The sequence below is a fragment of the Hylobates moloch genome, unplaced genomic scaffold (assembly GCF_009828535.3).
Source record: "Hylobates moloch isolate HMO894 unplaced genomic scaffold, HMol_V3 SCAFFOLD_16, whole genome shotgun sequence".
NCBI classification, from domain to species: Eukaryota; Metazoa; Chordata; class Mammalia; order Primates; family Hylobatidae; genus Hylobates; species Hylobates moloch.
The window spans coordinates 48,417,073-48,433,328 of record NW_026652291.1 but is presented as its reverse complement, the minus strand read 5'-3'; the positions used below and the strand labels follow the sequence as shown (position 1 = coordinate 48,433,328).

At 36.9% G+C, this 16,256-nt stretch overlaps 1 long non-coding RNA gene across 3 annotated transcripts in view; it reads right to left on the bottom strand.

Moving 5' to 3' along the window:
- Positions 1-10,883, bottom strand: part of LOC116484848 (uncharacterized) — a 41,120-nt gene extending 30,237 nt beyond the window's left edge. For all 3 annotated transcript variants that reach the window (XR_004252685.2, XR_009210318.1, XR_009210319.1), the window contains exons 1-3: positions 9,841-10,883; positions 9,558-9,711; positions 9,283-9,368 (exon numbers count right to left, since the gene is read on the bottom strand). This is a non-coding gene — a long non-coding RNA (uncharacterized LOC116484848). The remainder of the gene's footprint in view (positions 1-9,282; positions 9,369-9,557; positions 9,712-9,840) is intronic.
- Positions 10,884-16,256: the final 5,373 nt, after the last annotated feature.

The following is a 16,256-nucleotide window of genomic DNA, read 5'->3' as shown; positions in this document are numbered from 1 at the left end:
GTTTTGAGTGAGTTTCTTAATCCTGAGTTCTAGTTTGATTGCACTGTGGTCTGAGAGACAGGTTGTTATAATTTCTATTCTTTTACATTTGCTGAGGAGTGCTTTACTTCCAAATATGTGGTCAATTTTGGAATAAGTGTGATATAATGCTGAGAAGAATGTATATTCTGTTGATTTGGGGTGGAGAGTTCTGCAGATTTCTGTTAGGTCTGCTTGGTGCAGAACTGAGTTCAATTCCTGGATATCCTTGTTAATTTTCTGTCTCATTGATCTGTCTAATGTTGACAGTGGGGTGTTAAAGTCTCCCATTATTATTGTGTGGGAGTCTAAGTCTCTTTGTAGGTCTCTAAGGACTTGCTTTATGAATCTGGGTGCTCCTGTATTGGGTGCATATATATTTAGGATAGTTAGCTCTTCTTGTTGAATTGATCCCTTCACCATTATGTAATGGCCTTCTTTGTCTTTTTGGATCTTTGTTGGTTTAAAGTCTGTTTTATCAGAGACTAGGATTGCAACCCCTGCTTTTTTTTGTTTTCCATTTGCTTGGTAGATCTTCCTCCATCCCTTTATTTTGAGCCTGTGTGTGTCTCTGCATATGAGATGGGTCTCCTGAATACAGCACACTAATGGGTCTTGACTCTTTATCCAATTTGCCAGTCTGTGTCTTTTAATTGGAGCATTTAGCCCATTTACATTTAAGATTAATATTGTTATGTGTGAATTTGATTCTGTCATTATGATGTTAGCTGGTTATTTTGCTCATTAGTTGATGCAGTTTCTTCCTAGCATCGATGGCATGTTTTTTCAGTGGCTGGTACCAGCTGTTCCTTTCCATGTTTAGTGCTTCCTTCAGGAGCTCTGTAAGGCAGGCCTGGTGGTGACAAAATCTCTCAGCATTTGCTTGTCTGTAAAGGATTTTAGCTCCCCTTCACTTATGAAGCTTAGTTTGGCTGGATATGAAATTCTGGGTTGAAAATTCTTTTCTTGGAGGTTCCAAGATGGCCAAATAGGAACAGCTCCAGTCTACAGTTCCTAGCATGAGTGACACAGAAGACAGGTGATTTCTGCATTTCCAACGGAGGTGCTGGGTTCATCTCACTGGGGCTTGTTGGACAGTGGATGCAGGACAGTGGGTGCACCCCACAGACCATGAGCCAAAGCAAGGCCAGGCACTGCCTCACCCGGGAAGTGCAAGGGGTCGGGGAATTCCCTTTCCTAGCCAAGGGAAGCCATGACAGACAGCACCTAGAAAATTGGGTCACTCCCACCTTAATACTGCACTTTTCCAATGGTCTTAGCAAATGGCACACCAGGAGATTATATCCCACGCCTGGCTCAGAGGGTCCCACGGCCATGGAGCCTTGCTCACTGCTAGCACAGCAGTCTGAGAAGGAACTGCAAGATGGCAGTGAGGCTGGGGGAGGGGCACCCACCATTTCTGGGGCTTGAGTAGGTAAACAAAGTGGCAGGGAAGCTCGAACTGGGTGGAGCCCACTGCAGCTCAAGGAGGCCTGCCTGCCTCTGTAGACTCCACCTCTGAGGGCAGGGCATAGTTGAACAAAAGGCAGCAGAAACTTCTGCAGACTTAAATGTCCCTATCCGACAGCTTTGAAGAGAGTAGTCATTCTCCAAGTATGGAGTTTGAGATCTGAGAATGGACAGACTGCCTCCTCAACTGGGTACCTGACCCCCAAGTAGCCTAACTGGGAGGCACCTCCCTGTAGGGGCTGACTGACACCTCATACAGCCAGATGCCCCTCTGAGATGAAGCTTCCAGAGGAATGATCAGGCAGTAACATTTGCCGCTCTGCAATATTTGTGGTTCTGCAGGCTGTGCTGGTGATACCCAAGCAAACAGGATCTAGCCAGACAAATAAAGAAGAAAAGAGAGAAGAATCAAATAGACGCAATGAAAAAAGATAAAGGGGATATCATTACCATCCCACAGAAATATAAACTACTATCAGAGAACACTATAAACACCTCTATGCAAATCAACTAGAAAATCTAGAAGAAATGGATAAATTCCCAGACACATACACCCTCCCAAAACTAAACCAGGAAGAACTCGAATCCCTGAATAGACCAATAACAAGTTCTGAAATTGAGGCAGTAATTAATAGCCTACCATCCGAAAAAAGCCCAGGACCAGATGGATTCACAGCTGAATTCTACCAGAGGTACAGAGAGGAGCTGGTACCATTCCTTCTGAAACTATTCCAAACAATAGAAAAAGAGGAACTGTTCCCTAACTCATTTTATGAGGCCAGCATCATCCTGATACCAAAACCTGGCAGAGACACAACAAAAAAAGAAAATTTCAGACCAATATCTCTGATGAACATGGATGCAAAAAATCCTCAATAGAATATTGGCAAACCGAATCCAGGAGCACATCAAAAAGCATATCCACCACAATCAAGTTGGCTTCATCTCTGGGATCCAAGACTGGTTCAACATATGCAAATCAATAAATGTAATCCATCACATAAAGAGAACCAAAGACAAAAACCACATGATTACCTCAATAGATGCAGAAAAGGCCTTTGATAAAATTCAACACCTCTTATGCTAAAAACACTCAATAAGCTAGGTATTGATGTGACATATCTCAAAATTATAAGAGCTATTTATGACAAAACCACAGCCAATATCATACTAAATGGGCAAAAGCTGGAAGCATCCCCTTTGAACACTAGCACAACACAATGATGCCCTGTCTCACCACTCCTATTCAACATAGTATTGGAAGTTCTGGCCAGGGCAATCAGGCAAGAGAAAGAAATAAAGGGTATTCAAATAGGAAGAGAGGAAGTCAAATTATCTCTGTTTGCAGATGACATGATTGTATTTTTAGAAAACCCTATTGTCTCAGCCCATAATCTCCTCAAGCTGATAAGCAACTTCAGCAAAGTCCCAGGATACAAAATCAATGTGCAAAAATCACAAGCATTCCTATACTCCAAGAACAGATAAACAGAGAGCCAAATCATGAGTGAACTCCCATTCACAATTGCTTCAGAGAATAGAACACCTAGGAATCCAACTTACAAGGGATGTGAAGGACCTCTTCAAGGAGAACTACAGACCACTGTTCAAGGAAATAAGAGAGGACGCAAACAAATGGAAAAACATTCCATGCTCATGGATAGGAAGAATCAGTATTGTGAAAATGGCTATAATGCCCAAAGTAATTTATAGATTCAATCCTATTCCCATCAAGCTACCATTGACTTTCATCACGGAATTAGAAAAAACTACTTTAAATGTCATATGGAATGAAAAAAGAGCCCACATAGCCAAGACAATCCTAAGCAAAATGAACAAAGCTGGAGGCATCACACAACCTGAATTCAAACTATACTACAAGGCTATAGCAACCAAAACAGCATGGTACTGGTACCAAAACAGACATATAGACCAATGGAACAGAATAGAGGCCTCAGAAATAACACCACACATCTACAACCATCTGATGTTTGACAAACCTGACCCAAACAAACAATAGGGAAAGGATTCTCTATTTAATAAGTGGTGTTGGGAAAACTGGCTAGCCATATGCAGAAAACTGAAACTAGACCCCTTCCTTACACCTTATACAAAAATTAACTAAAGATGAATTAAAGACTTAAACGTAAGACCTAAAACCATAAAAACCCTAGAAGAAAACCTAGGCAATACCATTCAGGACATAGGCATGGGCAAACACTTCATGACTAAAACACCAAAAGCAATGGCAACAAAAGCCAAAATTGACAAATGGGATCTAATTAAACTAAAGAGCTTCTGCTCAGCAAAAGAAACTATCATCATATGAATAGGCAACCTACAGAATGGGAGAAAAATTTTTGCAATCTATCCATCTGACAAAGGGTTAATATCCAGAATCTACAAAGAACTTAAACAAATTTACAAGAAAAATAAACAACCCCATCAAAAAGTGGGTGAAGGATAAGAACAGACACTTTTCAAAAGAAGACATTTATGCAGGCAGCAAACATATGAAAGTAAGCTCATCATTACTGGTCATTAGAGAAATGCAAATCAAAACCACAATGAAATACCATCTCATGCCAGTTAGAATGGTGATCATTAAAAAGTCAGGAAACAACAGATGCTGAAGAGGACATGGAGAAATAGGAACACTTTTACACTGTTGGTGGGAGTGTAAATTAGTTCAACCATTGTGGAAGGCAGTGTGATGATTCCTCAAGGATCTAGAACCAGAAATACCATTTGACCCAGCAATCCCATTACTAGGTAAATACCGAAAGGATTATAAATCATTCTGCTATAAAGACACATACACACATGTTTATTGCAGCACTGTTCACAATAGCAAAGACTTGGAACCAACACAAATGCTCATCAATAATAGACTGGATAAAGAAAATGTGGCACATATATACCGTGGAATGCTATGCAGCCATCAAAAAGGATGAGTTCATGTCCTTTGCAGGGACATGAATGAAGCTGGAAAGCATCATTCTCAGCAAACTAACACAGGAACAGAAAACCAAACACTGCATGTTCTCACTTATAAGTATGAGTATGAACAATGAGAATACATGGACACAGGGAGTGGAACATCACACACCATGGCCTGTTGGTGGGTGGTGGGCTAGGGGAGGGATACTATTAGAAGAAACACCTAATGTAGGTGACAGGTTGATGGGTGCAGCAAACCACCATGGCACATGTGTACCTATGTAACAAACCTGCACGTTCTGCACAGGTATCCCAGAACTTAAAGTATAGAAAAAAAAAAAAAAAAGTTTTGTTTTAAAGACGCTATGTCTGCATGATTTCATTTCTAAAAAGATTATTTTACCTTTTGGAGGGTAAGTTACTGAGGAGGCCCATGTATAATACACTAACTAAAACATACTTTTATACCAACCAACAATCGTCAGCACTTAGCAAACAATAACTCATAAAAAATCATCCTTGTCAGTATAATAAATGCATAAACTTTTCTTGTTTAGAATTAATTCTTTTTCCCTTACAAATTCCTTTAGGCTCCTCTAATCACCACCCCACCCCCACATGCCCTCCAGAAAAAAAATTATAGTGCTAGACCAATTACCATAAACTACTGGATAACTAAAAAAATTTAAGTGTAGAAAGTGTAGTCTGTTACAGTTAAGTCACTAAAGAAAATCAGTCCGTTGATATATAAAACATAGAGTGAAAATAGGTTTCAAAAGGTATAATTTGTTATAAGGGAAATGTATATAATTTACTTTTTATGAATGAATCATTTATATGAAACTAATCAGTGTTGAAAAATGTTAATTTTTTTTTTTGAGATGGAGTCTCACTCTGTCACCCAGGCTGGAGTGTAGCGGCATGATCTTGGCTCACTGCAACCTCCGTCTCCTGGGTTAAAGCAATTATCCTGTCTCAGCCTCCCAAGTAGCTGAGACTACAGGGGAGTGCCACCATGCTCAGCTAATTTTTGTATTTTTAGTGGAGACGGAGGTTTCACATGCTGGCCAGGCTGGTCTCAAACTCCTGACCTCAGGTGATCTGCCCACCCTGGCCTCCCAAAGTGCTGGGATTACAGGCATGAGCCACCACGTCCAGCCAATGTTGAATTTTTTTTTTAATGAAAGATTAAGGTTTTAAAATAAGTGTTTATAAATGGCCTCCCGCTGGGATAATCCAAATATTTAATGTATTAATCATAGTCCAGGCCCTTTCAGAGATTAACAATAAGTTCACTTAGATAGAGACAATTCCCTAACTGTTGATTTGGGGTAAGACAGCAATTCCTTTCTGTTTTGTAATGATTTGACTTTGAACGAATATTTTTCAAAACATTTTTATAATACCTTAGTATGATGTTTCTCTATCTTTTTTACATTATCGGCCTTCCAGGGAGCCTTTTTAGACCCTTTTTTCCTATTTACTTCACTCTAAGAAATTTTAATAACACAGATATATTGTATATTTGTTTATGTGTTGTATGTATATCTGTGCTTTCCACATAAAAAAAGTATAAAACTTACTTACTAAAAGAGTAAGTATAAAAAGAGTAAGTATAAAACTTACTATATGTATATGTATAACCTATATATGAATGTAAGCAATTTATTAACATATAATAATAATAGCAATGCAATGCATTTTTAAAATTACTTAAAACTGATTTTTCTAGCAAAAATAAAGTGATTGAAAAAATTAAATTGATTTTAAAAGTTGATTTAGTAAATTTAACTTCTACCTTTTACTTGATAGGAGGAAAAAAACATTTAAATTAACTAGTTTACAAAAGAAATTGATATACCCAAGAATGAATCAATGTCATACCTAAGCTTGATGTTGTTTAACTAAAAATCCAGTGTTCAGTGTGATGTTAGTAAGTTTAATACTAATGTCTCTGCTTAAACATATCAATTCTGTTTCTTTACTTTGCTAATATATTACTTACTGAACCAAAACCACTTTTAACTATATAAGATGTTAGAAAACAAAGCAGTACTTTTGTCATTTCAGATCACATTATTGAAAAAAGAAATTCAGTTATTTTGATCCCCACACTCAGCTATTTCACTTTTTTTAAATTTGTATTTGCATTCCTCATTATATTTTGATTCAATGAGTTCTATTTGAATTTCCTCCACAGCTGACTGAGCATTGCTTCCAGCTGGATCTAACATCCATGGCTTCATTTCTAAAGAAAATAAATCTAAAAATCTATTTTTTATTGCATCTTTAAAGAGCACAAATTGGCCAGGCGCAGTGGCTCATGCCTGTAATCCCAACACTTTGGGAGGCTGAGGCGGGCAGATCACAAGGTCAGGAGATCAAGACCATCTCGGCTAACACGGTGAAACCTCTTGTCTACTAAAAATACAAAAAATTAGCAGGGCATGGTGGCACGCACCTGTAGCCCCAGCTACTCGGGAGGCTGAGGCAAAAGAATCGCTTGAACTTGGGAGGTGGAGGTTGCAGTGAGCTGAGATCGTGCCACTGCACTCCAAACCCAGCAACAGAGAGAGACTCCATCTCAAAAAACAAATAAACAAACAAACAAAGAAGTCTACATGTCTTGTTAGTTTCCTTTAGAAAGCCGTCTGACTTCTGTATGTAGAAGAAGCCTGACATATTGTTCTTTATCAAAACAAAAGTCTCTGAAGATGATATTTGCTATGTGATTTTTTTATTGATTGTTTTAATTACTATATCGAGACAGTGATAAACACTGAGCTAATAAATATTTTGAAGCCAGTTGATGTCTCTGTGATGCACAATGCAGTTTATTGCAAAAACTTCAGGACATACTTTTTTTAGGTTGTCTATAAACCTTTATGTTTTCCAATCATGGAATTAGCTCCACCAGAAGCACAAGACACCTAAGTCTCCAACGGTACTTGTGTTTCATTCATCACACCAAAAATAGATGCTCTAATATAGTTAATTTCTAAAGATTTTACAAACATCTCATCTTGCAATTTACACTCACCATTGAAATAAACATATGTCATTAGAAGGGCCTTACTGTCATTAACTCTGATTTTGCCAATCTGAAAAAGAAATTCTTGCTTTTAATTTGCCAATTTGCTACTTTTCAGTGTTAACATCTTTGAATTGAATCATTGCTCAATGGTGATGTGTTTCAAGCACTGGAAGGATTTTGCTGCATCATTTTTGAAATTTCAATCTCTATGTTCATAGGACAGCCTCAGCTACTGTTTGAATACTACCAACTTTTGCAATGATTTGTGCACAATTTTCTAAGACTAAATCATTCCGTTGTCATTTGTTGGCTTAAATAAGGAAATTGTCATTTGTCTTTAAATAAGGAAGTAACGGTGTTACATTGCTCAAAATTCTGTTTATCTAAGAAAGTTTTGCCTACACTCAGGTTGCAAAATATTTGCCTATAATTCTTGAAATTTTTAAAAGTTCTAACTTTTACAATCAGGTTTACTCTTTATCTTGAATTGATTTTTGTGTATGGTGTGACGTAGAATCAAGGTTCTTATTTTTCCCCCATATGAATATCCAGTTATTTCGGCACCATTTGTTGAAAAGGCTTTCTTTCTCCCATTGGACTGCTTTGGTGCCTTTATCAAAAATCAAATGACCACAAATGTGAGGCTTTCTCTTCTGTTCCATTGCCTATTTATCTGTCCAAATGCCAAAACCATACTGTCTTGATCACTGTGGCTTTGTAATAAGTCGTGAAAACAGATGATGAAGTCCTACAAATTTGTTCTTCCTTTTCAATATCTTATGAGATATTCTAGGTTTTTTACGTTTGCACACACATTTTAGAATCAAAATCTCTTCATATACTCTTAAAACCTGAAGTTTAAATGGCTCATTATAGCCATGCATCCAAGTAGAGCTCCATGCGTCCTAGCAGAGTTTTATGTAGTCATTTCCCTCTGTAGATTGAGATACTAATTTCTTGGGATCACATATTCCATCATGGAAATCAATTTTTCTTCCCATTTGTACAACTACTTCAAAATCATGTATTATATTGCCTCTACCAGTGAGCCATTTGTTCGTAGCTAGCAGTTCTGCACTCTTAGGACTGAATTAACTAATCGGGTCCTATCATATCATAAACACAACCAGCCACAGCAAAATAGCTCATTATTTTGACTAAAACCAAGTGAATTCAAATATCAAAATTTTCACTGCTGTATAAAAAGATGGTGGCTTGTTTATTTCAAATAAATGCTATTGAACAAGTTCAAACCGTATTTGTAATTTCTAAAACATTCAAAAACATTGATTCAACTATTCTCCGAACTAAACCATCAGAACGAAATTTTGTTTAGATTGCTGAATTGAGTTTTCAGTAAAGATTTTCATAAAGAACAGCTTATCATGATCTAAATATTCTTTCTGCAAGGTATCATAGAGTGATACTTTGCAAAGCCAAGTTATTTTACTCATCCCATGGTAATTAATAACAAAGGGGTAGCAGGGCTTCCCTTTTTAAGTTCTAGTCAATTCTACCCTTTCCAAAAGAGTTTTTTCTATCTTGAGAAAATGGTTTTTGAGAAAAAAAAAAAAAAAAACTAGAGGAAGGGAAAAGGGGTGAAAAAGTCTTTCTTATACAATTAAATCTTTCTTTAGCAGAGACTGGCATATTCTTAACATATTCATAGAAGTATCCCCTCTAGTTATGTTGCAAAGGCATGCAAATAATAACTGTGGTTAAGTGCACTACATGACAGTCAATATTGTATTTTCCAAGCTTGTACTCATTATTCTTTATAGTAGTCATGTATTATGTGAAAGATCAAAAGATTTACATACCATATGGAGTGCTTTAGGGAATAACTTGCTGAGTACTTTAGATGCACAATGTTCCACAGCCTTTTAAATACGGATTTCACTTCTCTCTTTGTGATAAAGAAATAACAAGATAGAGCTAGATGTTTTTTCTTAATATAATAAAATGTCTATTTTAAAAAATAAGATAAAAGTTTGATATTTTTATCTGTAGTTCTAAACACAAGTTTTTGATCCAAAATAATAAATTGTAGCTTTCCTTTAATATGTATGTTGAAAAAAAAATACATATGACTCACCTCCAACGGATTCTCAAGAAATCCATGACAAAAACGTGCGGCGACTTTCATTGAAGTTACTAAATGATAGGACTGGTTAATCTGCCTGAAGACACTGACAGTGTAGCCTTTCTGGAGACTTTGAACAGGACTCCATGGCCTTTATTCCACAAAGCTGCAATATAAAATATGGTGGGAGGGGCTAGCAACAGTCATTTTTACACTTAGCATGGATGTAAAAATGTAAGGAAGAAAATTATTAAGAGAGAAGGAATCTGGTTTATTGCCTCCAATTTTTCCTTACCTGAGAGGAACCAAATCAGAGGTTGAAAGGCTTATCATTCCAGGACTCTCCATTTGCTGATTAACATTTCTTCCACTGATCAGTTACCAATAGTAACATAAACAACAGACATTTATTGACACAAACAAGACCAGCTGAAAGACACTGCCGCTCAAACAACTGCTTTTAAGAAAAAACATTATTCATCTCTGAAAAGTCTGTGAAAAAAAGAAAAAACATCATCTATGCCAATGTCAAACACATCAGAAAGACAAGTTATCCAATACCCTTAAAAATGTTAGTGATTAAGTACCATGCATGCATGTGTTCATTGCAGCACTATTCACAATAGCAAAGTCACGGAATCAACCTAAATGCCCATCAGTGATAGCCTGGATAAGGAAAATGTACACACCATGGAATACTATGAAGCCAGGAAAAAGAATGCGATCATGTCCTTTGCAGGCACATGGATGAAGCTGAGGCCATCATCCTTAGCAAACTAACACAGGAACAGAAAACCAAATATCACGTATTCTTACTTATAAGTGGGAGCTAAATGATGAGAACATATGGATACATAGAGGAGAACAACACACACTGGGGCCTTTTGGAGGGTGGAGGGTGGGAGAAGGGAGAGGATTCAGAAAAACAACAAGTGGGTACTAAGCTTAATACCTGGATGATGAAATAATCTGTACAACAAACCCCCATGACACGTGTTTACCTATGTAACAAACCTGCACTTGTACCCCTGAACTTAAAATAAAGGTTAAAAAAAAAAGTTAGTGATTAAATACTTTAGGAACACTTCTTCCTAGAGTTTTTGCATTAATTCACACCATTTTATTGGACCAACACAGCTTATTCATATCAATAATTTCAATAGCCAACTTTTTTGACAGTCTTTTTACACCTGGTGCTCTGTATACCATGTACACGTACCATGTACATTCGACCAAGGCGTAAGTAGGAACACCCGAGGTAGAAGAAAGAAGGACTCTATGACTTAGTATCAGAGTCTTGGCACCATATTGCCACAGAATACTGCACAGATGTACTGTACTTTTATGCTTCCTAATCCAGCCAAATAGCTAAATATGTCTGCAGCATAAGAAAGCACATAAGATGGAAGTTGAATGTTGAGTGGCCAATCCAAAGTATATGCTTTGGCAATTGGTAGAATAATGTCACCCATATTTAACTACTTCTTATAAGTGTGTACACAAACTATTGTGTTATATTACATTTCAGTCACAGTGTTTTACTGCCACAGACCAAATTCTGATAGAGGGGCATGGATAAGAGATGAGAACTTATCATCATAAAACCTTTCTTCCTGAGAAGCTCTTGTCTTCCTGCTGTGGAAAAGAAAGTGCGGGGGAAAACCAGAGAGTACATTTATTTGGAGCATTTCACTTTACTCCAGAACAAACTGAATGAAAACTCTTTTTTAATGAAGCATAACAGTGTAGAGAATTCTGCTTAAATATTTGCTCAGATAATATTTTCTTACTCTGGAGCTATGAATCTGGCAACAGAGACAGATTAATAATAGCAGTGAGCCCTGTGGTTGTTTGAAGAGAGACTTCGTGTATCCAGATGTAGCAATCAAATAAGCTCCGATAACTTATAGCACAGACACAGACCATATACAGATTGCCAGGGAGCAGCCATCAATGAGCCATGTTTAAGGGTATGACACTGGCCCCTTCTATTTCTAAGAGTGTCACTATAGCAAATGCTACAGAAATTACAGTCAAAACACACATGAAACATGCCATCTGATTCAGTTTCAGCCTCAGAAACATTTCAAAACACTTGAAGAATAACTACAGCTTGAATTTGTTTTTTTTTTTAGATTCGGGGGTACATGTGCAGGTTTGTTACATGGATACATTGCATGATGCTGAAGTTCGGGCTTCTATTGATCTCATCACCCAAATAGTGAACATAGTACCCAAGAGGTAGTTTTCCCCCACTTCTTTTGGAATCCCCGGTGTCTATTGTTTTCATCTTTGTGTCTGTGTGTAGCCAGTGTTTAGCTTCCACTTATAAGTGAGAACATGTGGTATATTGTTTCTGTGTTAGTTCACTTAGGATAATGGCCTCCAGCTGCATCCATGTTGCTGCAAAGGACATGATTTTGTTCCTTTTAAGGCTAACTGCAGCTTTAAACCCATATTTACATTTAACATCATGATAAGGAACATGTGTGGATAATAATCCTGAACTAAAGAAACCAAAAGAATAAAATAGTAATCTTTTGGGAGAAGATAAAATATACATAGACAACCAAAACAATAGTTTGGGGAGGCTTTTTTTGCTTTCTTGTTTTTTTGTTTTATTTGTGTCTTAGTTCATTTTCGTTATCTCATTTTTGTTGCTGTAACAGAATACCTGAGACTGGGTAATTTATAATAAATAGAAATTTACTGGCTCATTGTTTTGGAGACTGGAAAATCTGAGATCAAGGAGCCAAAATTTGGTGAGGGCCTTCTTGCTGTGTCATCCCGTGGTAGAAGGTGAAAGGGTGGGAGAGAGGGAGAGAGGGCCAAACTCCTCCCTTAATAATGGCATCAATCCCACCCCATAGGGTTGAGCCACCGTCATACTGTTACAATGGCAATTAAATTTTAACATGAGTTTTGGAGGGGGCAAACATTCAAACCATAGCAGTTTGTTTACTTATTTTAATGATAAGGAAGAGGAGAGGAAGAGAACAACACCACAAAATGAGATACTGGGTTTCCCCATCAGATTATTGGGACCATTTTACATACAGAGTTGGTGTCATGCAACATAAGGGGTACTAGCATGGCTGCTGGTGACCTTGAACACACATACAATCTTTTCCAAGGCCTATCTGGCAATACATACCAAAAACCTTTAAAATGGACTTAGAAATTCTGCTACTATAAATTTACACTAACAAAATAAATCGAAAAAAGCATGGACATTTATAAAAATGTTTATTTTGGCTTTGTCCATACCAGCTGAAAATTAAAACAACTTGCATATTCAATATAGGGGATAAGCTATAAATGTAAATATGATATATTCATAATATCAGGTGAAAAGCATATTGCAGAGCAATATTTTTATTTTCTTTTATTTTCTAAAATATGTGCATTATACATGTCCAGGCATAGAAAAAGAATGGAGATTATCTCAGGTAAATGGTTTATAAATAAACTTTTGCCTTCTTTCTTATTCCTTTTATTGACATTTTGATTATGAGCCCAAGTTTATTTCATTTTAAAAACAAAAGCTATAAAACTATTTCCATTTTGAACAAAGAAAAAAGTAATACATTTTATTTTTGAGTGCGTAGTACCCAATTCTATTTTTACCACATTAATTCATACTTAAGTGATATTATTATATTGAAAAAATAAAATCCAGAAACTTTGTCCAAAGGTAGCTATGTTGGTCAGAGTTCAGTTACAGAGAACAGAATCTACTCTGGTTCATTGAGGTAGAAAAGGATTTATTACACTGTACAGAATGGCCTGTAGAATAGAATTGCTAAGAAAACAGATTCTAGATGGAATTGCTAGGGACGGAACCAAAGCAGCAGAGCTCTTATTTCTTCTTAACTCAGTTCTGTATTAATGTCTTTTGCAAACACATCTGACTGGTGGAACCAAATTACATCTCAGTCTCTAGCTTACAGAGAGTCCAGGAAACGTATAGTTTTCAGATGTTTAGTTTCTGTGATACAGGAAAACACACAAGAAGGAGGTTGAAGATTGAGTGGCCCAATTCAAAGTATATGCTTCTGCAAGTGAGGAGAATGTTACTTAACATTTTGAGAGATTCTTATTATTATTTTGCCAACTGACTATTGTAAACCCTTTCTGCAGAGTTTCTATTCACATGCCAAGGCTAACTGGGAAAGAAACATGGTGGACCACATATGTCTAAAAATCAAACAGATCAAAAAGAAGAGTTGATAAATTCACTAATGATCCTTCTCTTTATACTTCAGCTCGTTTATATAAATTTTTAATTTTTAATGAGTTTTTAAAAGTAATTTAAACTCCTTAATACAATATGTATATTTCATAAAATTTGAACACTTTTCAAATTCAAACACAATTTCATTTGTTAATAGCCTTTAATCAAAGCGAGTATTCTTAGCTAAATAATTATCTTTCTTTTTAAATTTTTTTTTAATTTTTATTTTTTGGAGACAGAGTTTTACTCTGTCACCCTGGTTGGAATGCAATGGCACAATCTCAGCTCACTGCAACCTCCGCCTCCCAGGTTCAAGCGATTCTCCTGCCTCAGCCACTCAAGTAGCTGGGATTAGAGGTGTATGCCACCACGCTGGGCTAATTTTTGTATTATTAGTAGAGATGGGGTTTCACCATGTTGGCCAGGCTGGTCTAGAACTCCTGACCCCAGGTGATCCACCTGCCTTGGCCTCCCAAAGTGCTGGGATTACAGGCGTGAGCCACCGTGCCTGGCCAAATAATTATCTTTCTAAATTGAGTAGCACTAGATGGTTACTTTAGGGATTTTTCTGACTTGCAGGGTAATTTCAGACCACGGCACACATAATCTTTGTGTTTTTCCATATGTTTTTTAACATATGGGTGTGGGTTTCTGTTCTTAATCTTTCACTGGCAGTAATAATGACTTACTGTCCGATCCACTTTCTCTGCTAGAAGAAATTACGCAGCCTTCAAGAGTCAACCTAAATATCACTTTCTCAGGAAGGCTTTCCAAATTCCTTGTCAGAATCTTATTATTTTCACTTTCATTCTTTACACTGTCACCACTAGAAGACTTAACACAGTATATTGCAGTGAGTATAATACCTGACTCCACTCCTGCCTCTGCACTCTCATGTGGAGAGGAAATTGAGAACAGGTCTTGGTCATGTGACCATCCCGGGAGAATGGGGTTGTGGGTATGTTCGTCAGCCGACTGAGAATGGGGGAAGAGGAATCCTCCAGAGGAAAATTAGGATGCTCTTATCAGAAGGAGAAGGAAAACCAGTGAATATCTACATTGCACAATAAAGAAAAGATCCTAACTGGATCTCAAAGGCATTATACTGAATGAAAAAAAAAAAAGCCTGAAAGCTTGCATACTGTGTGATTCCATTTATATAAATTTTTGAAATTTATTCTCAAAACGACAAAATTATAGAGATGGACAATAGACTAGTGGCTCTCAGGGATTAGGGATGGAGGTGGAAAAGAAAGGTGGGTATGATCATGAAGAGCCAGCACAAAGGGGATCTTTGATGATGGTGTCGTTCTATATCTATATGGCGGTGGTTTCACAAATCTGTACATACAGATCAAAGTTCTGAAGAAAAGAAAATGCAATCTAAGAAAGTCAACTCTAAGGAGCCAAATGTTGTCCTTGTATGAAAGCTACCAGTAGATATTCTCAAACTACAAAAAAACCCTCAGAAACGCAGTATTCATATACCCTTGTTAGAAAAAAACTACTTGACAATTAAATCTACCATATTATGAGATTAATCAAAATGTATAACAGACTGGAGCGGCTGTTGTAAAAGGACTGAAGTGAGCGTAATATTTATTTGCATGTATTAAATGAATTAATATGATGCATTTTCAAAGATCAGAATCTCAATATTATAAACATGGGCTTTGTACCAATAATAACATAAAAATTGGGAGGTGACAGGAGATGAGAGCACATGTAAGAGTGCTAATATCCTCTTATTTCACAGCAAAAGCTTAATTGATAATATCTGAAACTAAAACACACATAACTCCAATTCAAAGTTTGTTACAACCATTTCTGAAAATATTAAACCTTTTTTTTTTTTTTTTGGAGACAGAGTCTTGCTCTGTCACCTAGGCTGGAGCATAGTGGTGCGATCTCAGCTCACTGCAACCCTCCCAGGTTCAAGCAATTCTCCTGCCTCAGCCTTCAGAGTAGCTGAGACTACAGGTGTGCACCACCACGCCCGGCTAATTTTTGTATTTTTAGTAGAGATGAGGTTTCACCATGTTGGCCAGGCTGGTCTTGAACTCCTGACCTCAAGTGATCCATCTGCCTCAGCCTCCCAAAGTGCTGGGATTACAGGCATGAGCCACTGTACCCGGCTGCAAAATATTAAATCTTAAAGTGAGAAACAGGTTCAATAATTCCTAAAGTCTCTTTTTTCTTCCATTAAATAAAGGGGAAATTACATGTAGTTTGTTTTTATTTTATTAAAAATAAATTCTAGATATAGTCCCAGTTATCTGAAAGCATTTCTCTCTCTCTCTCTCTTCCTTTCTCTGTATGTTGTGTGTATAGACAGAAAGATATCTGAGAATATTTATCCAGTGTAATCTTAACACTACTATTCTTGGGTGATTGAATTTAGGGTGATTTTTATATATTCAGCATTTTTTTCTTATTTAAAAATATTAATAGCAAATATGCCACTAAGTCAACAATTG